Raw genomic sequence first — 24,569 nt, 5'->3', positions numbered from 1 at the left:
CCTGTCATATGTAAAGAACACGTTACACATGACATTGAGAGTACAAAGTTAATATATGACATTTCCTTCTTACTGTCCACAAACACCTAACAATTGTCTCAGAGTGCAACTGCGAGGTTTTCTTCCTGTTACGTCTTTCAAACCTTTTACTGTCAATTTCTATTTCAGCGCTGAATGGCCTTAGTACCCCAGTGACTGGCATAATGCCAAAATTCTATAAAAATTAAAATATATGTCATTGGAGTACTATTTATTTACTTTAAAGGTAAATCTTCTTACCTGATGGGGACGGACAGTTTCACAGCATATCAAGCACTGGTCAGCCATGTTGTCCTAGCTGCTTGAAGTCTAGCAGTAGGTTCATAACCATATCAATCATATAAGCTATGGTTCAGTTTCGAAAATTATTCAAAGCCTTGAACTACATATACGAAACAACTATTACAATGAGGCACTTAAGAGACACTTAAGTGCTTGTATAAAGAAGGTTCCTAACCAGCCTCTCTCTCTCTCTCTCTCTCTCTCTCTCTCTGTATGTATGTATGTATGTGTGCGTGTGTATCTCCCTCCATCCGGTCCCCCCTCTCTCAGTATTTCTTTCTTTTCAAACAATTATAACAACCAAAGGATTTATAATGCTTAGGGAAACGAGTTGTCCAATAATTGTTTCTAAATGCAGTTGTTATTATAGCCATTAAATAATGTTTGGAAATGAATAATAAAACCTTTACACCTATCATTGCGTGATATTGCTGTGCGTGTGCTGTTGCAAAAGCTATACTGGACGACTTCATTTGATCTGATCTGACCTGTCAAAAATGGGCCGAGTTGGCTATCACAAATGGGCCGACTTGGCACAGGCGATGGGCCGAGTTGGTTACATTGAATGGGCCGAGATGGTTATGGGCCAAGTTGGACCTATACCATTTTAAAAAGAGCGCGTTGCCAGACTTTGAACTTGGGTAGACTCGCTTACAGCCTCCCGCTCACCCATTGGTTATCTCCCTACTCAGATGATAGCTGACGCCATAAGATCCTGCTTTCCTATTGGTCGGCAACTATCCCAGCATGCTTACGCACGGGCGTTCATCTCTCTCTTTTCGTTCCGACCGCGGTATCGTTAACTGACATTGTGTGCTTTCGCTTGTTTGACGTAGTGTTAATATACAGTACATTCGTACGCCACGTGTTATCGTTATTAAACATTCGTACGCAACGTGTTATCGTTATTAAACATTCGTTACTGTGCACTGTACTGTATTAGTGTTTACTATACTGTACATAGTACTGTATATAACGTACGTAGTGTATTATATTACGTATTACTGTAGCCATGGGTCCCAAGAATGTTGCCGAAGGAAAGAAGAAGACGATGCTCTTGATGGAGACGAAACTTGAAATCGTAAAAAAGTACGAGTCTGGCATGCGTTTAAGTGCGATCGCCAAGGAGTATGGCCGGAATCCATCTACGATAGGCACCATCCTGAAGCAGAAGGCGGCCATCAAAGCAGCGGCACCTTCTAATGGCGTTGCTATTTTCTCCAATAAGAGAAACCACGTGCATGACGAGATGGAGAGGCTGCTTCTTGTGTTGATCAAAGACAGAGATCTCAGGAGACACCATCACTGAGACTACAATTTGCCAGAAGGCCTCCGCCATTTTCGGTGATCTCGTGCGTTCTCAGGCCGAAGAAGGGGCAGGAGAAGGAACATCCCAGCAGGAACCCCCAGAGTTCAAGGCTTCTCGGGGGTGGTTCGAGAAATTCAAGAAAAGGTCTGGCATTCATTCAGTGGTACGGCATGGGGAGGCAGCCAGCTCGGACACGAAGGCCTCCGAAGCCTTTGTTAAAACGTTCGACGAGTTGACACTGCAGGAAGGCAACAGTTCGCAGCAAGTTTTCAATTGCGACGAAACTGGACTTTTTTGGAAGAAAATGCCTCGTCGGACGTTCATCACGGCGGAGGAGAAGAGGCTACCCGGACATAAGCCTATGAAGGACAGGCTTACCCTTGCTTTTTGTGCAAACGCCAGTGGGGACTGCAAGATAAAGCCCCTGCTGGTGTACCATTCAGAAAATCCCCGAGCCTTCAAAGCCCACAAAGTCATCAAGGAGAACCTTCCCGTGATGTGGAGGGCGAATGCTAAAGCCTGGGTAACGAGGCAACTTTTCATTGATTGGGTGAATGTCTGCTTCGGTCCGACTGTACGAAAATATTTGGAAGAAAAGCGCCTCCCTATGAAATGTCTGCTGGTGTTGGACAATGCTCCAGCTCACCCTCCTGGCCTCGAGGAATATCTTCTGGCCGAGTATTCCTTCATAAAGGTCCTATATATACCGCCTAACACCACCCCTCTCCTCCAGCCCATGGACCAGCAAGTTATTTCAAATTTTAAAAAGTTGTACACGAAGCATCTCTTCCAGAGATGTTTCCAAGTCACAGAGTACAAACCTCACTCTGCGTGAATTCTGGAAAGATCACTTTAATATCGTGATATGCCTCAAACTCATCGATCTCGCTTGGCAGGAAGTTTCGAGGCGTACCCTGAACTCATCTTGGAGGAAGCTGTGGCCTGATGCTGTCTCTGCACGAGACTTCGAGGGGTTCGGGAAGCCTGGAGGCGAAGCAGAGATCGTTGACGATCCTGAACCCATTCAGCAGTCTGAGGTGGCTGACATCGTACATCTTGGTACGTCCATGGGGCTGTAAGTTAGCGCCGAGGATATAGATGAACTTATCGAGGAGCACCACGAGAAGTTGACGACGGACGACCTGAAGGAGTTGGAGACGATGCAAGGGAGTGTTGTTCAAGAGCAGTTCTCTAGCGGTGATGAGGAGGATGTTACCCCTTTGAAAACGGCAGACATTAAGGAAATTCTCGCATGTTTCCATAAAATGGCAGACTACGTCGAGAAGGAACATCCAGAAAAAGTTTATACCAACCGTGCGCTTCAACATTGTAATGACGTTTGCCTAACGCATTTTAGAAATGTGTGGAAAAGTACAGTAGGCAGAAACAAGCTTCAATGGATAGTTTCTTATTAAAGAGGCCAGCGGTATTAGTAGGCCAAGACGAAGGTGAAAGTGAAGAAAAGAAACAGAAAAGAGGAAGTGATGAAGAATTAGAAGGGGAAAGTAAAGAAAAGAAACAGAAAAAAGAAAGTGATGAAGTAGAAGAGATTTAGAAAATATGAAAAACGTTGTTATAAAAAAGCAAAAAAAAAATTCAATTTTAAGTTTTATGTTACCGTTAAGTGTTAAAGTAGTTTTTTCTTTCATTTTATAGTTTTCCATACGTAATGTTAAGTGTTAATTATTTCTGCCATTTTTTTTATTTCGTAACTTTTAAGTGTTAAGTGTGTAAATTACTGTACGTAGTCTGTCACTTGTTATGTTTTTTGCCTTATGCCATCCTCCTCTGCCGCGACTTGGCTATCGGACATAGTCTCAATCAAAAGGTAAGTTTCAACTTTTTTGTTACACTAATTGACTGTAACCTTTTTTCAGGGTATCGATCCTTAATTTAGGTGTACGTACAGGTAACAATACACCTTCACTGATCCAAATGCTTTACATAAAGTACCGTAACTTTTATACAGTAGTAAAGAAAACGGACCGTTTCTTAGGGCTTGGGGGGGATAACTAGGCTATAACTACATTATTGAATAATCCATAGTGGTTTCTGGAATGGATTAGGCTGTTTTTAACGGTTGGGTTAATTATTAAATGATAGAAATGGCTGCATTGCATGTTTATTACCACAGTTTAGCGTGTTTATGGAAGAAAAGGTGTCTTTTCGTAAGGCTTGGAACTGATTAGGCCATTTACATGTAAAACGCGACTCAGGATACGAAACCGTATCCTGAACGGATTACTTTCGTATCCTGAGGCATCACTGTACTCAGTTGAAGTCTCTTGGGGAGTGTAGTCTACCGGCTTCCTTAGTTGGGAATAAGGTAACAATTAAAACTGACATAGTTGATTCTGTCATTCCTTTGTTGCTATCAAGGCAGGCTATGAAAACTGCCAAGGTAAAGATGGATATCGAAAACGACTCTGCGGAGATTTTAGGCAAACCAGTAGTTTTGAATATTACTTCTTGTGGACATTATTGTATTCCTCTTGATAATGATGTCAATGTTGAGTATGTAAACTCGGTAAAACTTGATGAGCTTTCAGATTCTGAAAGATTCAAGACCCTATTAAAGTTGTATAGATAGTTTGCTCACCCGAGGCAGAGCAAACTGGAAGCTTTGTTGAGGGATGCGGGGATCTGGCGGGAACAGTATGCCCGTGATATGGAGAGAATTGAGAATAACTGTTTTGTGTAAGCAATTTAAGAGAACTCCACCGAGACCAGTGGTTGGTTTGCCCATGGCAAAAAAATTTAATCAGGTTGTTGCTATGGATTTGAAACATTGGCAGGAGGGAAAATGGATTCTTTATCTTATAGATATGTGGTCTCGATACACACAGTCAGCTTTCATAGATAGGAAGAAAACCACTAATGTGATTGATCAGATAATGAGACTTTGGGTGGGAACTTTAGGGGTTATGGAGGGGGTATTGCATGATAATGGTGGGGAATTCAATTCAGATGAGATGAGGGATGTAGCTTCAGTTTTAGATATAAGGATTAACACAACAGCTGCGGAAAGTCCGTTTCAGAATGGGTTGTGTGAGCGAATACATGCAGTCACTGACATGATGCTTGTTAAATTAAAAGTTCAATATCCTCGAACTCCTATAGATGTGTTGTTGAAGTGGTCAAATATGGCAAGAAATTCCCTCCAGGTGTGGAATGGCTTTAGCAGCCACCAATTGGTTTTTGGGGAAAACCCTAACCTTCCAAACATTATGACTGATAAGGTTCCTGCATTGGAGGGCAAGACCACCAGTGAGGTTTTTGCAAGGCATCTTAGTGCTCTACATTCATCTAGGCAGACCTTTATACAGACAGAAGCCAAGGAGAGAGTGAGGGCGGCTCTGAGGAGTAAGGTTAGGGTGGCAGAGCAAATTTTCCTGCCTGGTGATTGTGTGTTTTATAAACGGGAGGGTCATGATCGTTGGCTTGGGCCTGGGAAGGTGATTTGTCAGGATGGTAGGTTGATCTTTGTAAGGCATGGGGGTGCAATTGTCAGTGTATCACAAAATAGACTTATTAAGCAGGGGGTTGGAGTTCGGTGGGGAATTTAAATCTGATGGTGCTGGGAACTTAAGTAATAAAGCTGGGGGGTTAGATGGTGATGTTGATGTGGAGTGGGACTTGACATAGTCTGCTCAGTCAGATTTGAGGGAAGCCGATACTACTGATAATGGGGTTGAAAGCAGTGAGGTGCAGTCAGAGGTACCAGTTGGAGCAGAAAATGAAAGTGAGAATAGTTCAGTTCCTAAGATTAGACTTCGAAGGCAAGAGAATGATTGTTGGAAAATAAATGCTACAACTCTTACTAGAGCCGAACAGAACACGTCGGAGTGTCAGGAAGCAAAGCAAGCAGAGTTGAAAAGACTGTGACTTTGGCACTTATGAGGAGGTACCTTTTTGGGGTCAAAAGTGTATTTCAACCAGGTGGGTTCTGACTAGGAAGGATTCTGGGATAAAAGCACGTTTGGTGGCGAGGGGTTTTGAGGAAGAAAGTACTTTTCAGAGCGATTCCCCAATAGTGGGTAAGAGTGCCATCAGATTATTTTTGACAGTGGTAGCTAGTTTGGGGTGGGAAATAAGAACTACGGATATTAAATCCGCTTTCCTTCAGGGAAGGGACCTTGAGAGGGATGTATACATTCATCCTCCTTGTGAGGTGAGAGTGGAGGGTGTGGTGTGGAAACTTAAAAAAGTGCCTCTATGGTTTGGGAGATGCTTCCAGACAATTTTATTTGAGTGTTAGGGAGGAGATGCAAAGATTAGGATGTCAACAGTGTGTTATTGAGCCAAGTTTATTTTACAAATTGTCTGGAAAGGGAAAACTTGAGGGCATTTTGGTTACTCACATAGATGACTTTTTGCATGCGGGTACGAGTGTTTTTAGGGAGGAAGTTATGGAACCATTGAGAGAGAGGTTTCTTGCCGGTAGGGTTGAGGGAGGTAATTTTTCTTATGTGGGTTTTAGAATAGTGCAAAGTAAACAGGGTATTTTGCTTGATCAAAGTAGTTATGTAGATAGTGTGGAGATGGAACAATTAGGTCAAGAAAGGCTTTCGCAAAGGGGTGCGGAACTTTCAGCACTTGAGAAGACAAGTTATCGGTCTATTGTAGGTGCAATCAATTGGATTGTGTTGGGTTCAAGACCTGATATGGCTTTCGATATGGTGGAGCTTTCAACTAGAGTAAATCATGCAACCGTGGAGGATTTAGTTAAGGCTAGAAAGGTTTTGAGAAGACTACAAGAGTGAGTTTTCTGTTCCCATGCATAGATAATCCTTGGTCTGTATGTTTTTACTGATGCATCATTGGCTAATTTACCTGATGGGGTTAGTAGTTCTTTGGGTATTGTTATTTTTATTACTGATGGGAATAGAATCAAGCCCTCTTACCTGGCATGCAAATAAGATAGAGGGTAGTTAGATCGACCTTGGCGGCTGAGACTTTAGGTTTGTTGGAGGGATTGGAGGAGGCACTTTACCTTAGATCAATGTTGATGAAAATTGACACCAGTGCCGTAGTTCCTGTTGTCGGTTATGTGGATAATAAGATTTTGGTGGAGGCTATTTATTCTACTAAACTGGTAAGTGATAGAAGATTGAGAATTGATCTTGGGGCAATAAAGGAGATGTTAAAAAAATGACGTAAAAAAAGTCAAATGGTTACCAGGATCATCCCAGCTTGCTAATTGCCTGACAAAAAGGGGGGTATCAGGTGATCAGTTGCTTACTGTATTTCGTACTGGTCGCTTTGGGAATATTGATATCTAAATGTTGTTGCTTGGTTGAGTGTTGTCTTGTTGGTGTGTTCACTCACATATTTTATGATTGATGGATCTTTATTTTAGATGTCTTGTGTGAACAAGAAAGTCTAGGTTTTAAACGTGGCTGATTTTCAGTCTTGAAATTTTATGGAATTGTAGCTATAAAGGTTTTGGTTTTAGATATTGCTAGTTTTGAGTGACCTTTTTAATATGGCATTGTATGTTTTATTGGAAGAAAAGAAAAGAGAGAGGAATGTTTGTGGGTTATTTGTTCGGTGGTTTGAAGTGTCGGTCGTGTGTGGTGGTGGTGGAGAGGTGAGGCCGGGGGTTGGAGAGCAGGTGGTCACTCATTAGCGTGGATCAAGGTGTCACAGTGGGAGCGCTCCCGGGACAGGTCGACCAGCAATATACTGTGAGTATACCCTCAATCACACTGACCTCACTGAAAAGGTTGATAATCTATGAATGAATATTGAATCAATTAAGAAAATACTTCAAACACTGATGGTAAAAAAAAAAATATAATAATACGCCGACAAAGTAAAATATAGAATCTACTGGTAATTAAATCAACAAATGCAACAAATCAAATTATTGACAGAAAAAAATGAGGTCGAACATGCACTTGAAGACATTCCAGTACTTGATATGAGGTCAACTTCAAATGGAAATGTTGTTGTAAACTTTGCAAATGAGAGGATCAGAGAGGAATCGGCAAACAAAATTCAGACAATGGTTGTCGACAGTGAGAAGAGGAAAATTGGAAAATTAAAACAAAAATGTGTAATATTTACAATGATGAAGACAAAGTAGTAAATGCTTTGATTCAAAGAAATAGTTACCTAGACCAAATCCAGAATATAGAAGAGAAGAAAAGTGTAGTACGAAGAAAAATGCTGCAGGTGGGACTACCCACTGTTGCTGAAATGCGATCTTGAAGTTCGGAGGGCTATCCCCATGATAATGGTGGCAGTTATGTTACGAGGGGTTACTTAAGGACATCTTGGAAAAGATTGCAAGTCTAAGAATGATGATAAAGTCTGCGGGATATGTTCAGGAAAACATTTCACCAAGGAGTGTAATTCGCAAATGTCGGTGTATTAACTGCATAAAGTTAAACAAACCAAATAACCACATAGTAAATTCAAGAGATTGCAAGGCTTATGGCTTGGAATTGAAAAGACTCAGAAAATACTGATCATGGATACTAAGGGCGTCGGAAACTGTGGCTGTGTAAATATACAATCTGTAGGTAATAAAACTATTCAAATTACAAATGTGATAAACAGGAAATACTTGGGCTTACTAACATTATCTGGAACATGGTTAAATAACTGTGACAAGGCCAAGATCATTGAAATTACACCGCCCCACACACCTTTCACGTACCAAGAGAGGTCTGGTTGTGGTGTCGGACTCTAAATTCAGAAAAGTTACTCAAATCTCAAAATGTTAAAAATAATATAGCTTTGAATACACAGAAATAAACTTTACACAGAAAAATATCCATTGTACCGTGACAGTTGACAAACCTCCGAGAATAAATGCCAGTATCTTCTTTGAAGAATTCAGTGAACACATTGAGATGATAATCATGTAGAAAAATTAATGTTATCATCTGTGGGGACTTCAATCTTTGGATGGATGACGCATAAAATCCTGGTGCTTTAGCATTTAGTGAGTTATTGGAATCATATCAATTGGTGAATAATGTCGACTACTTTAACTAAACGAAGATTAAATGACGGTGGGGGCTTGTAGAGATCAAGAGCCCGTGTCTTACATAAGGTAAGGCAATCTTAACAGACAGACACAGACTTGTTAGAGAGTAGAGTTCCTGTGGCGAAATTTCACCGGTTTATACTAAATAGCCCGATGTGCTGGGCTGATCACAAGGTCTGAAGGACTAACCTCTCAAAACCATGGGGGAAGTAAATAGAATATGGCTATATTTTAACAAATTTTATTATAAAAATAATAATCTAATACGAGAAACATGAAAAATTAACCTTTACTTGACATACAAGAACATGTGCGTGACCGAGAAAAAACTGTGTCCGCATCGGACTCAAGATTTTAGCAAAATTAATTGAAAATTTATAAAGTTATCTCTATAAACGCCTTACCGAGACCTTTAGACGTACTTTACACAATAACACTGATCCCCTGGCACAAGGATCGATAAAATATTAACAGATACAAACTTTACAATAACTCTATCAAGACCTACATGGAAACCGACCTGGGTACACTAGGGTGGGGAGAGAGAACAATTGTAAGAACTTACTGTGGTTGGGGACGTCTGATCAAAGAGACAGAGCGAGCCTCTGCAACCTCCGATGTCACCTTTTCCCGCAATTTTTCCTGAACCTAAATTTCTAGATTGGATATTTTTATCATGTTACAGTAGAATGACGTTATTTTTCTTAATGTTAAATTACAAGTGGTTGATTTCTTTGGTCTCAGCACCTCCCCTACTAGGCGGTTTCTCTTTTTGGTTCTAAACATTCTCGTCTTGAACGACATTCATTCGCCCACGAGATCTCTCCTCTCCCTCCAATTTGACGTAATCGTAGGCGGAGTCAAATGGCGGGAATTTCAATTGATCAGGTCGAAATTCCCGACATCCTCCACGCCCCAAAATAAGGAGCGATGAAACGTCGGTCAATTGGATAGAGCTGGACTCGGGGTGGGGGGAGTGACTTACTCCGAGACTCTTGTTAGGCTCGCTGCGTAGCGCTCCGCAACGACTCGAACAGAGTACGCACAATATACAACACAGCAATGTTACCCCGGGGCAATAAACATAATCAATAATAAACATATAGTCATACAACAGTTCAAATTAGGCAATGGGCCTAGCAATTCTAATGCACTCGTGTATAATACACATAAGGAACAGCAGAAATCAGTGATAATGTACACACACATTTTACAAAATTCAAATGGCAAAGCAAGTAGGCAATGGGCCTAAAACAAACAGAAAATGGCAATGGAAATGCATACATTACAATTCAAATGCAAAGGCAATGGCCCTAAAATAATCAGAAAATGGAAATGCACACAATTCAAATGCAAAGGGAATTAGGCAATGGGCCTAAGACAATCAGAAAATGGCAGAAATGCATACATAACAATTCAAGTTCAAAGGCAATTAGGCAATGGGCCTAAGACAATCAGAAAATGGCAGAAATGCATACATAACAATTCAAGTTCAGTCTGTCTCAACTCACAATATTAGAGACTTCTATAGCGCTGCTACATGCAGGCTGTTACTTAATGGAGTACAAGAGGGAGGGGGCTGGTTCTGTGCAACGCTCGGTCTGTACGCACGAGAGACCATCCCGTCCCCATTCTCCACCCCCTACGCACTTCCAACTTCCGCAGATTCATGCACACCTCACAAACTCCACCCTCCCTACCCTCCAGATAGGACACGCCCCTTTTTCACTCATTGTTTACAGCTACGTTTTATATATCGTCACCTTTCAGCAGACAGTCCATCGGTTCTCGTTGTTTCGCGGCAGCCCTTCTCAATGGGCGTGCAGAACGTCCTTGTGCGTTCGTCTGCTCTGATTCTGTTTCATTTTTACTTTCACTAACTGCATAGTTCTCGCCTTTCTCGTCGTCGTCGTCCGTTCCTGTGGCTGGTTGTTGAGTTGTCGTAGCTGGTGCCATACCCTGGTCGTCCCCAGACGTCTCCGCTATCCCTGGCATTCCGACTGTCGAACTGTACGTGCCCTCTTCTCCGTCATCGCTGTCGTCGTCTTCTCCTCCATCGTCATCCTCAGAGGGGGCTATTTCTAGGGGAACCAGGTGGCTGATAGCTCGCAGCGACTCGACACCCTCAAATAACACTTTAGCCGAACGTATGACTCCGTCATCGTCAGGATACGTCTCCACGACACGTCCCAGAGGCCATGTCGCTCTTTTCTTATTCTCCTGCTTAACTAGCACGATGTCTCCGGGGTGTAGCTTGGAGGGTTCCCCGGGCCGACAGTCGTGCCGGGCTCTCAAGGCACTAAAGTATTCCCTTCTCCATCTTTCTCTGAACGCCTTAAGTGAATCTGTCAATCTTATGTAACGATCACGTAGCTTCCGAGAGGTGAAGGTTGCGTTGAGATGGTCGTCCGGTAAGATTGGTGCCATGAAGTGGACTTGGTGTCCTCTTATCAAATGGGAGGGGGTGAGGACTTCATCCTCGCGCTCGTCACCGCTGTACATAAGCGGCCGATTATTCACCACTGCTTCTGCTTCTTTCACGAGGGTTAGCACGTGGGCGTCCGGCAGGTACTTCTTTCCGAGGGCTATCTGGAGGGTCCGTTTCGTCACTCCTATCAAACGCTCGAAGAACCCACCTTTCCAAGGTGCACGGGGCGTCTGAAACCGCCACTTTATGCCAGTTTTCCTCAGGAACTGCTGGACTTCATCTTCTTCGTAAAGTCCCTGCAGGAGGTGGCTGGCAGCCTTGAAGGTCCGATGGTTATCGGACATGATGAGCTGTGGGGCACCATGGGTGGCACTAAACAGTCTTAGTGCCAACACGAATTTTCTGCTTCCAAAGAGGGACAAAAGTCTAGGTACACAGCTCTGCTAGCCATGCAGGTTATGATAAGTATATATCCTGGCCGCGTTTCGGTTTGAATTGCTGCTGTGTGGTCCACTCCGAGCGCTGTGAAGGGTTTTGTGAGGGTGATCCTTTCCTTTGGCAGGGGGGGGTGGTGGTTGCTGTCTCGTTAGAGGCTGGAAGGCTAGCTTGCATTCGGGGCATTGCCGCACGGTTCGCTTCGCAATGGAACGTAGACCCGCCACCCAACATTTCTGTCGAAAGATACCTATTAGAGTATTCACCCCACAATGCAAATGTAACTGATGTAAATATTTTAACTACATCCTAACTGAATGCCCTTTGGCTGGCAAGAGAATTAACTGATCAGTTTCTCCTACATGGGACACTCGTCCCCTGGTGCAGATGAGATTATCTACTAAAACTAGATTCAATTGTCTGACAAAATTGGCAACTTCACGAGGGGGTCTGACTCCGCCCTCTAAGTAGGCATAAACAGTAGGCAAATGATGTTTTTGCTCTAATTGGACAATACTGAACGGATGCCGTTCTATCTTAGCAAACTTTAAAATTAGTCTGGCTACTCTCAACAAGAATTGGAACCCTACTTCCCTTTTCAGGATGTCCCAAATCTCGCCTGGGGGGGTAGGACACATCTCCTCCCTTAACTCCTGTACCGCCGCTACTACGTGAGTTTGATGTAGTGGATCTTCCTCCTTGTAAGGAACAGGAATTCTGGACCGTTCCTCCACAGGGAGTTAGCTTGCAATTGTCGAGCCGTTGCACCTCGGGATAGGATATCGGCAGGGTTCTGATGACTAGGGACATGGTTCAGACTGAAACTACAAACCTGCTGAATAAAAATAATCTCCGCCACTCTGTTAGAAACAAACACATTTTTATTAGATCGGGCATCGGGAGATGCTACCCATGCCAACGTTACCTTACTGTTGGTCCACATTACTATTTCCCGTGGCTCGATCAGTTCCTTGAGTGTTCTTGCTAGTCTGCTGCCTAGCAACAAGGCCAGTAGCTCTAACTTAGGGATCGTCAGTTTGCTCATCCCTTTCGGAGTGATCCTCATTTTACTGGTAACCAAACTTACCCGATTGCAATCGTCCCTGGTATATGCCACTGCTCCATATGCCTTACTGCTGGCATCGGTGAACACATGAAGTTCTAAGCCCCTTCTTCCTATCGATCTTTGAAAGGTGATGTCGCTCACCGCTTTCAAATCATTCAACAATTCACTTGCCTGTTTAGCCCTTTCTTCTCCTAACACATCATCCCAACCTACATTATCCTCCCATAGTTGTTGAAGGAAAACTTTTCCCCTTACAAATAATGGGCTTATCAAACCTATCGGATCATATATGGAGACTAATAGGGAAAGTACCCTACGCTTCGTAGGCACCCATCCCTCCCCCAACTCATAGATCCTTTTACTTTCTTTCACACACAATCTGTCCACGTCCCGGGCCCATCGCAGCCCGAGCACGTTCACACTCACAGGCTCACTCCACTGTTTCTCGCTATCAAAGGCCAAGTGATTGCTTGCCCACCCTTCTAAGGGCATACCCGCCCCTTTTAAGATGTTATGAACAGACTCATGCTCTCGCATCATGTTCTAAATCCTCAAACGTGGCTAGATAGTTATCGACATAAAAGGATTTTACTAAATCTGGGCGCCCTTCCTCTTTAAAATGACAATTTAATATCTGTTGTAGCAAGAATGGACTAGCTGTGATGCCGAACACCACGACTCTTAAAGGCGAAGGTAAGCGCTCGACCAGCTGCCTCGCGCCACAGAAATCGTGTGTATTTGGCATCACGAGGATCTAACAAAACACGATGGAATGCTTTACTTATGTCGGCTAACAGGGCTTATCGGTTCAACCTAAACCTTATAATTAAACTATATGCTACCTCTACCAAATTGGGCCCAGGTAAGAGACATTCATTCAATGACTTGCAACCCTTTGACTTTGCCGAGGCATTGAACACGATTCTAAGGGGGGTGGTACGGCTGTCTTTCTCCACACCAAAGTGTGGCATGTAATAACCTTCCACTATGGGATTTTTCACCTGATATAAAACCTGCTTCGATATATTTATCTATCACTCCCTGATATTGTTCAAAATATTTCCTATCCTTTCTGAATTTGGTCTGCAACGACTCTAACTGCGCCACAGCGTTACGATAATTTGTTTCTGGCCTAGCATCCGACCCGAATGGTAGGCTAACCTGATATCCCTCAGGTTTCCTTACAACGCTTTGCGATACTTTTCGCACGGCCTCGGCCTCGCGAACAGTGTATTGCTCAGATGGGGCGATGCCAACACGGTCTAATCGCCACCACTCGTCTACATCACACAGATATGGCTCGTCCGTGATTCTGCACTCTCTCAACGTTCTTACTTGTTCGACCTTTTCCCCTTGGAACAGCCACTGTGGCACCTTCCCGTACGAGGACATACCATTATGCGTCAAGAAAAGATTTATCCCATCTACTTTTTCAACACCTATTATAAAATAGCTAAAATAATCAGCCCCAACTTAAATGTGAACGTTCTTCATGGTATCTGATTGGTTTGCTGGATCGGCTAACGTGACTCCCTTGGTCAACAGATGCTGTCTGACCTTTACATAACCCACGTTATGTATCTGGACGTCCACGTGTTCGTGTGCCACCAACTTCATACGCACGATTCTTTTCCCCATTTCAACCCTGCAACTTACTACATCGTATTGTCCGCTTATTTCCTCGGAACCAAACGGAGCTATATTCAAGGATACTCTTCCTACCACCGGTAGGCCTAATTGACGGGCAATTTTTGCTGAGATGAAGCTCCTCTGGCTTCCTGAGTCGAGAAATAAGCGGACTCGCTTACTACCTTGCTTTTGTTGAATACCTGCCATGGCTGTTGGCAAGATAGTGCATGGGAGGTCCACATCAGACCTCTGTGCGATCTTTGCGCTTGTGCATGGTTTAGATTCTACTTTAACTTTGGATGGACGGGGGGCAGTTTGGTTCTGCGCAGGCGTCGCATTTACTACGGGGCGGGACGTTGTTGATTGACTATTACTACTATGACTAGGGATTGATTGCGGTCTACCCGCATCGCAAATTGCAGTGTGGTGCTTAGCATTACAGTTTCTACAGGAATTTGAAACGGGACATTTATCGCTACGATGGCCTGATTTCGAGCAATTAAAACAAAGACCCGTTTTTAGCAAAATGCGACGTCTAGCAGCTACGTCAGTCACTTGGCGACATCCGTTAGGCGGATGCCGTTCGCTACAAAATGGGCAGGAATTATGGTGGATGGGATGGGTTTTCGGTCTTACACTACTGTCTGGTCTTTTGTCACTCTCAAGACTGTCGCCTCTCTGCAACGCATAGTCTTCTAGCATTCTCACAATAAAATCTATTGCCTCAAAAAACTTGTCCAACGTGTAGTCGCATTTTCCCAAATGCTCTACCACTTTGCGGTAGAGCTTTCCCTCTGACAGTTTTTGATTAATGAGGCTCATGACCATGCCCTGGCCTATGTCATTGGTACTCAGTCTTTTGATTTGTTCAATAATGATGGTCAACTCAAACCGGAACTTTTTGAGTTCTACTGGGTTTAGTGACGGCACAAAGATGTTGGCTAATTTACGGTGCAGAATCACGAGTGTCTGGTGCACGTTGCCATATTGCTTATCTAATAGGTCTAATGCTACACTATAGTTCGCGGCTCTTTGCCCAACGTCCCCAATAAATATGTGAATTTAGACACTTCGTCTAAATCAGCTCTCCTATCCACGTGGATTGTGAATAGTTCACGGTACGATGCGTACTCTTGCACTTCCCCTTCAAACGTGGGGAGAGGCAGCGGCTTCAACCTGGGGAGGGCAACATTCCCCGTTGAAGGGCCTTTCACTTATCTATTCTATTATACAATAGGGTGGAAGCACGTGTCGCTTCACCTAACATATGCCTAATTCGGGCTTGGATACTAGATTCTAATTTAACGCGCTGGCTTTTGTATAGCTCTTTAAGCTGTCGGACCTCTGCCTGCAACTCAGTTACCAAATTCTGGTAAACGGACTCAGAGTAGGTCTCTATCAGCGCCCTTTGCGTTTCGCTTATTAAGTCTTCCACTAGAACCATCGACGCCTCGATATGAACGATCGTGGACACAGCCATCTTAATTAATTTTACTTTACGTTTGGGGGGGTTTGGCAAGGAAGGAAAGGTAACTTTACGTTAGGAAGGGACTCAAATAAACTGACCCACGTGGGCGATCGCACATCGGGACGTAGACGAACCTTTAATTGTTACTTCTCTCCCACCCTCAAAAGCTCATATTTTAATTAAGTCCCGTCCGGCTCTGAGAAGCGCTTGTGATCCGGTTCGAAGGACCAGATGTGGCGAAATTTCACCGGTTTATACTAAATAGCCCGATGTGCTGGGCTGATCACAAGGTCTGAAGGACTAACCTCTCAAAACCATGGGGGAAGTAAATAGAATACGGCTATATTTTAACATTTTATTATAAAAATAATAATCTAATACGAGAAACATGAAAAATTAACCTTTACTTGACATACAAGAACATGTGCGTGACCGAGAAAAAACTATGTCCGCATCGGACTCAAGATTTTAGCAAAATTAATTGAAAATTTATAAAGTTATCTCTATAAACGCCTTACCGAGACCTTTAGACGTACTTTACACAATAACACTGATCCCCTGGCACAAGGATCGATAAAATATTAACAGATACAAACTTTACAATAACTCTATCAAGACCTACATGGAAACCGACCTGGGTACACTAGGGTGGGGAGAGAGAACAATTGTAAGAACTTACTGTGGTTGGGGACGTCGGATCAAAGAGACAGAGCGAGCCTCTGCAACCTCCGATGTCACCTTTTCCCGCAATTTTTCCTGAACCTAAATTTCTAGATTGGATATTTTTATCATGTTACAGTAGAATGACGTTATTTTTCTTAATGTTAAATTACAAGTGGTTGATTTCTTTGGTCTCAGCACCTCCCCTACCAGGCGGTTTCTCTTTTTGGTTCTAAACATTCTCGTCTTGAACGACATTCATTCGCCCGCGAGATCTCTCCTCTCCCTCCAATTTGACGTAATCGTAGGCGGAGTCAAATGGCGGGAATTTCGATTGATCAGGTCGAAATTCCCGACAGTTCCCCTGCTGTATAGGCCAAGAAAAACAGCTGTCAAAAAAAAAAAAAAAAAAAAAGAGAGTAGGTGGAGGGGATGGGGTTGGTGTTGGCACTTGGCAGGGTGGGTGGGCTCATTTTGACTGCTATTTCAATAAGCTTCGTTTAGTGTATCTTAATGACTCGCAAAGTGTTCACTCCTTCTGTAACCGGTTGATTACACCTTGATGGTCAGTCTGTCGTCTTAATCCTTCAGGATTTTGGACTATGTAATGAGTACAAGGATAACAACAGTGGCATTGGGCAATGGCTAAAATTATTGGGTGCTATTATAGTATGCTATCTACCCCCGATTTTGCTATCTACCACCCCTCTCTGACTATAGTATGATACCTACCATCAGTCCCTAAGAATACGGTATACTTGCTAATCCGCCTCTAATAAGGAGGATCACTACCGACTTGATAACCTAACCTAACTCAACCCCACCTAACCTAACCTAACCTAACCTACAAACTGCTTATAATCATGCACCCATGTCCTAACCTAACCCAACCTAACGTAACCTACAAACTGCTTATAATTATGCATCCATGTTGTCCTTCCAATAAATATTATTAAACTATCATTAAAGTCCAATGAGGATAACATACTGGTGGTAAGTAATCTGTTTGATAATCCTCATCAAACAGGAGGATTAACATTGACGGCAGATAACATACTTTGTGGTAGATATCATACTATAGTAGAAATCCGATGGTAGATAGCATACTATAATAGCACCAATTATTGTTTGGATTGCATTTCGTTGGCCCTAAGGAAGGTAAAGATTGCTTTGTAGATGAGATTATGACATGTACTTCAGGATGATAGATTTACACTCGTTTTGCAGTCTATCTTGTTGACAATTATGCATCAGTAAACTCGAGATAAATCCCCTCATATATAAAGTATACAAACAATGCTGTGGAATCTATTCCTGCTCATTTAATGAACATTTTTATACATCCCATTTATCTATATATTGTATATTCCTTAACAAGAGGAAATTTCCTTACGTTCTAATGAAGCTCCAGAGTAAACCTACATTATCAATATGCCAGGAGCGATGGGGAAACCTGCACTAAACAGGAACGAGTATGCTATTTCCCAGTGCAACAAATATATTTCAGGAGAAAGCCATAATTATATGATGTTTTGGTAACAGCATTTTTCATAAAGGACTGCAATGACAAGCCTGAACTAAGGTGTAAGAAGAGTATACTTACATATTTAAATATATATATATTCCTGCTTAAAAATGCTACTAACACCTCCCTGTGGTAATAAGCAGGGGGCAACATATGATATCATCTGTCTAACGGAAGAGGTGAGCCATCGTTAATGAATGTATGGGCACTTGACTTGGAGGCGAGTGATAAACCAGTCTTTTTGACTAATATTCTGCAATATTTATTTTAATGTTGTTGCTCTTCTTAAAATATTTTATTTTCCCTTGTTTCCTTTCCTCACTAGGCTATTTTCCCTGTTGGGGCCCCTGGGCTTTTATAGCATCCTGCTTTTCCAACTAGGGTTGTAGCTTAGCAGTTAATAATATGTCTGCAACGTTTCTTGAGCTTTTGATATGCCAATCTGCTTGTTTATAGACGGCGGGCTGGATGGGTTGGGAATGTTTTGAACAGTAATGATGGGGAGGTGATAAGCCAGGGCAAAAAAAAAAAAAAGTGGCTGGCAAGGAAGGGAGGTGGTGCAGTTGGTATTTCACAATGAGGAACAATCTGAGCCACTAATGCAATCCTCTGTGGAAAAGGTTCCCCGAATTCCAACCCTTACTGGCAGGAACAGGTCTCTGTGCCATGTATATCTTCAAGACGTTAATTTGGAGAAATCTCGACTTAGACGATGTGTAGTTTTAACTGATGGCTTTGAAGAATTTTTCAATCTGATTTGGGAGTTTGAAATCTGTTTTCCTTCAATAAATAAACTAAGATCTTTAGGTGTGAGGATAAATAATCCTTCTGAACACTCTCAATTCCTCAGTTCTGCTTCATAAAGGTGACAGACACAGCTGCATAGGCCCTGTGGTCGGTTTCAATGACTTCTCCTCTGCAACCGAGGATGTTCCTTGGGAGAAGAATAGGTGGATGGTTTTAAGTATCGAGATAGGAGGAAAGAGGATTTCATGGTCCTTGTAGCATTCTTCTTTTCTTTTCTTTGCCCGTGCCACGATGAAAGATGACAGGTGGGAGTGTCTAAATTGTCAGCAGCAACTTTGGCCGAAAACTAACAAACTTGCTTGGACCGAGTGAAGATATGTTAGCGTGGAGCTCTGTTTTTGTTTATGAAATCATTAAAAAAGATATTAGTTAATCTCGTGGAGTGACTAAAGTGAGAAGAAATAGTGCATCATGTCTGCCTCTGACTCCCTGTACTGTCCCAAATGTCAGACCACGGACAGACGCAAAGAAGTGGATAGGATGTGATTGCAATAGGTACTATCATAAGAAGTGTTTATAGTGAGAAGCATCACTGACTAAAGTATTAAACTTGAAATGTATATGCCCACACTGCATTGATGAAGCCAGAACAGTTAAGTTATATAAATCAAAATTGGAGGAGGAATGAGAGTGAGAGAGTATGCTTTGAATGTACAAGATGGGAGAGTTGATGAATTGGAAAAGTTGTCGAGCTTGGTGCACATGCAGCAAATTCCACCCAGACCAGTTGCCTCACTGAGAAAGTCTAAAATCTAGCAATGAAGATTGAATCAATTAAGGAAATACTTCAAACACTGATGGACCAAAACCTGAGAAAACAATATATGCTGACAAAGTTAAGAATAAGAATCTACTGGTAATTAAATCAACAAATGCAACTAATATTACTGACAGAAAAAACAAGGTCGAACATGCACTTTAAGACATTCCAATAATAAATATGTGGTCAACCTCAAATGGAAATGTTGTTGTAAACTTTTTTAACGAGATGATCAGAGAGGAAGCAGCAAACAAAATTCGGTAAATGGTCAGTACCGAGACAAGAAAAATTGGAAAATTAAAACAAAATAGATATGCAATGTATACCATGATGAAGATGAAGTAGTAAACGTCTTGATTAAAAAAATATCATTACCTGGACCAAATCCAAAATATAGAAGAGAAGATAAATGTGGTACTGAAGAAAAGTGCTGCAGGTAGAACTACCCAATGTGTTGAGATGTGATCCTGAAGTTCGGAGGGCTATTCATGATGATGCTGATAAGTTATGTTACGATGGGGTGCTTATACCATATGAGGTAGGTACCACGTGATCAACTGCTACACTGTCAGACTTGTGGAAATCTTGAAAAAGATTGCAAGTCTAAGAATGATGATTTAGTCTGTGGGAAATGTTCAGGGAAAACATTCCACCAAGGAGTGTAATTTGCAAATATCAAAAGTGAATTAACTGCACAAAGTTAAACAAACCAAGTGACCACATAGTAAATTCAAGAAATTGCAAAGCTTATGACTTGGAATTGAAAAGACTAACAGAAAATACTGATCTTGGATACTAAGGACATCATAAACTGTGGCTATGTAAATATGTAATTTGTGGGTAATAAAACCTATTCAAATAGGAGAATTTATAAACGGGAAATATTTGGACATGCTAGAGTTATCTGAAACATGGTTAAATAACTTCAACATGACTAAGATTCCCCAACAGTGGATATGTTTGCAACATCCCTAAACTACAGGCTTCCGTTGAACTGTTCCTCAGTCCGAGACCCTTGAGCTCTATGACCAGATGCATTCTAATAACGGTGAAATAACTTCGACGTGTACTCCTTTCCCCCCTTCTGTCTGATGAGCAGATTGCTCAACAGAATCCAAATTTCCAACAATCTACTGATGATCCTCATAGTTCCTCTTTGGTATCACACAGAAGGGTTCCCGGACCTTCTGCATCTTCTCGTAGATCTCCCAATAGAGCTACCCCCATTACCCAATCTACTAAACAACCACGCGCGAACATCTATAACAGGACGGTTCCTTTCTTTGGCTTCATGCCTGGAGTCTTTCCAGCATCTCCTTTCTCTGAAGATTTTCACAAGAAGCTGCGAAAGGGATCTCTGGTCACTTACGACAGTCCTCTGCCTCGATATACCAGGCAAAATGGAACGTCTTTTGTAGGTGGTGTCATGGCAGGGATATCTCTCCCCTCAATGCCTCTATTCCTGTAATAGCAGAGTTTCTGATTTATCTTTGGGAGGAAAAGTGCCTTAAAGTCGTGGCGGTGAAAGGCTATCGCACAGCCTTAAGCCTAGGCTTTAGATTGAATGGAGTGAACCTTTCCTCTTCGTTGGAATTTTCTTTCATATATAGTTATGATCTCTTGCCCCCAGTCAGACATAAGACCTCCTCCTTGGAACGTGGTTTGCGTCTTGGTCTTTGAAGGGACCTCCCTACAACCATTACGGCATGCAACAGACCATAATGTCACTCTGAAGACAGCGTTTTTACTCTTTAGCGTCGGCTAAGAGAGTCGGTGAACTTTATGGTCTCTCGTATAACGTCGCCCATTCAGGGGGATAGGGGGGAGTGACTCTCGGCTTCATCACTGGGTTTATTGCAAAGATTCAAAATCTAGGGGTACTGGACTCTAGATTCGGTCCGGTAAAGATGAAGTCTACATTCTGTAACCAATGATGCTGATCAGTTGTTACTATGCCTCGTAAAGAGTTTGAGATACTACAGTACCTTAAATGTACAGAAGCAACCTGACCTCAACTAACATTGTAATTAGTTAGTTCAGGTAGAAATAAAAGGAGGATCACAACAAAAAACAGTTTCAGCATGGATATGCAAGGTCATTGACTGGGCTATCAATCCTGACCATCCTCTGGCTTGCAGACCTAGAGCTCATGATGTCGGGTATCGGTACATTCAGGGCATTCAAAAGCAACTTCTCCATGTTGCAACTTTTACAGGCAGCTGTTTGGAATCATCAAACTACGTTCACAGCACACTATCTACAAGATGTAACCCCCAGGAGACTTTTATATCGGTCCTGTGGTAGCCACTCAACAAGTGATTTAAAGTACCTCGGGCTCCTTATTGGACGGGTAGCAGTTGGTTGAAGGGGTTGGTTACTCGGTTTAAGTAAAGTATGGGATGAATGAAAGTATGTCTGGCCTTTTTTCCTTTCTTCATCTTCCCCTCTCTTGGGTTACCGTGCCATGAGTACCTCTGCAAACTGGCTTCAACTATTGAAAGTAATAACCACTTCCCTTGTGTAGCCTACTATAATTAATGTTAATATACTAGAGCATGTCCCCAATGTTTTCCGCAAGGTAAACTTTGGGAAACTTCTTTATGTGCAATATTTTCTAAATGTTCTTACCTAGACGTTCATAAGCTATATCTCGCATCTAGTTTGCTCAGCCCGCTATTATTCTTTTTTGTATTGGTAAGCGAGGTGGCAAGGGTTCCCTCTTACAGTCTAATACTGTACTAGGCAAACCAGGTCAGTGACTATGCCAGTAGTTGGACTTATCCACCCACCTAAGGGCGAGTCATCCATGATAAATAATGTAAGGTTTGTTAGTTTGGTAAACAAATGACATTAGTAGATACTGTAATTTCCATTTTTCCCTAAAACAAATCTGGCGTTATTTATACAAATAGTCCCGTCATCACCTTTCCCCTAATAAGTATTGCCGACAACGAAAAAGTAATTAGTTCACCACTCCGTGAGTATATATATAGGTGGCTGGTACCTCTAGCCACCCATTGCCACCTCGCACCCAAAAGTCTAATTGGCTACCTTCTAGCTTTGCCGAAAAAATATCCATAATAAATAACTCGAGGTTTGTATTAGTTAAGGAAGAATACAAATTATCTACGAATTTGTCATCTTAAGTCTGTCTTTCAGGATAAAAGATGTGTAATATAATTTCCGGACTCTCTTCACACGAGAACAATGGACATTTGTGTAGCAGAACCACCTGAATCTGCTAGTAAATATGCTAAGACAGATCAAGATGATGCTTGCAATATTGGTGGAGAAACTGCAACCTCTAAAAGAAACCCACTTCAATAACTTTCTCAAAAGACCTGCAATTTCCTGGCCCAAATATATGAAGAATTCGGGCAGCTAAACACCAAATTCGGCAACCTTTATGAATGCATACAGGTAAGCCAAACACTTGGATAAAGTTCACAAAATCTGCAGGCTAAATGTTACTGAAATGAAGTTAAAAAGAGCTCAGAACTTACAGAGCAATTGTATAACTAATGAGCTGCAGGATACAGAGCAATGTAGAAACTATATCTTCAAATGTTAGCAGGTGCATATCTTGTAAAGTTGCAGACTTTTCTTTTCATCGCTGCCACTTTGGCAATAATTCATCATGTCTATTACAATTTTTGTTTGGAAGTTGTACATAGCACATTATATTAAAACTTCCTGATTTCTCAACACGTCTTAGAGAGTAGTGATGCCTTTTAAAACCAGGAACATAGTCTTCAAACTTTATAACTCTTGAGATTTGTATGGGCTCTTAGTTTGCCTTATCCAAGGATTAGAAGCACAATCTATCATTTTTGGTTCTGGTTAATTAAGTCTACTGGTATGAGTATGGATTTCTGGAACAGTAGGGCATGTCAGACCTTTCAGCAAGTCAGATTTTGAAACCTTCAAAGGGTGGCTGACTGTAGGTGGGCTCAGCAATTTGGTAGTTTGAATGAAGAGAAAAAGGTGTTTTGGAAAGAAGTGAAGAGAATAACGAGGGGTGGATTGAGAAATGAAGAGATAGTGAAAGATGAAAATGGAAGGTTGAGATAGGAGGCAAGGAAAAGGTGGGCTGAATATTTTGAAAGGTTGCTAATGTTGAAGATAATAGGGAGGCAGGTATAATTGCAGTTGCAGGTGTTGCAGTAACAGTGATGTGAGATGAGATTGAGAGTTACAAGAGGAAGTTAAGAGAGCGCTAGATGAAATGAGCGCAGGAAAGGCACCTGGTATGAATTGGATGAGGACTGAGATGTTAAGGGAATGGGGTGTAACTGTACAGTACTTGATTGGTTGGTGAGATACATGTTGTCAATGGTACTAGTAGATTGGGTGTGTGCGTGTATTGTTCTGCCTGTGAGGTATGAGAGACAGACCATAGTCAAGAAATGCTTTATTTCCGAGACAGGTCGAATACATTGACCTCTGCGGACGGAATTATAGTAACCTGGGTAGGTGACTGTCTGACCGTGAACAGGTGAGAATTGCGGGGCATTTGTGTTTTCTTATATTGACTTTATGGTTAATATAAAAGCCCGCGCTCGACATATAACATTGAGTCTTACGTAAAAATGAAGGGCAGGTGGTGATGCGCCTAAATGTATGAACAATATTTACAGGGTATTTACACAGAATAGTACAAAGGTAAAAAGTGCTACAATCGTTGTAGGACATTGTCCTTACAACTACTCCCCTCCCCCAAGACAATTATTAAAAAGGAAACATTTTTTTAATGATTGTATGCAAAGAACATGAATGGGTCAACATAAATATGTATTTTAATCTCTGTAGCGAGACGGGAGTTGCAGGCAGGCAGCCCCTTCGTCGGGACACAAGGACTGGAGGGCTGTTACCCTCGATACGCGGTTGCAGGATGCCGCCCTGGTGGGGAGAACCAGGGGGTTAGACTGCTGGTTGTGATTTCTTTGAACCACGTATGGTTGGGCTACTTGCGTCCTCTATTTGTTCTGGGGAGGCACTCTGTGGGCGCCGCCCTTGTTGCTTGTGTGCGTCAATGTCGCCTTCTATATGAGCAGGCTTTAATCTATCCATGGTCAGCCAGTCTTCTGCTCCGTGGACCATGATTTTAAATGCCTTCTTCGTCCTCTCCAGCATGCGATAGGACCCTTTGTAAGGATGTGAGAGG

General features: G+C 42.2%; 1 long non-coding RNA gene across 1 annotated transcript; it reads left to right on the top strand.

Annotated features, from left to right (window-relative positions):
* Positions 1–6,535: 6,535 nt before the first annotated feature.
* On the top strand, positions 6,536–22,826 carry LOC137658161 (uncharacterized). Its single transcript, XR_011047266.1, has 2 exons — positions 6,536–7,317; positions 22,565–22,826. It is a non-coding gene; the product is annotated as an uncharacterized lncRNA (long non-coding RNA).
* Positions 22,827–24,569: the final 1,743 nt, after the last annotated feature.

This window comes from Palaemon carinicauda, chromosome 19 (genome assembly GCF_036898095.1).
Source record: "Palaemon carinicauda isolate YSFRI2023 chromosome 19, ASM3689809v2, whole genome shotgun sequence".
Classification (NCBI taxonomy): Eukaryota; Metazoa; Arthropoda; class Malacostraca; order Decapoda; family Palaemonidae; genus Palaemon; species Palaemon carinicauda.
Note: the sequence above shows the minus strand (reverse complement) of the source record. Positions and strands in the feature narration are given on the sequence as shown.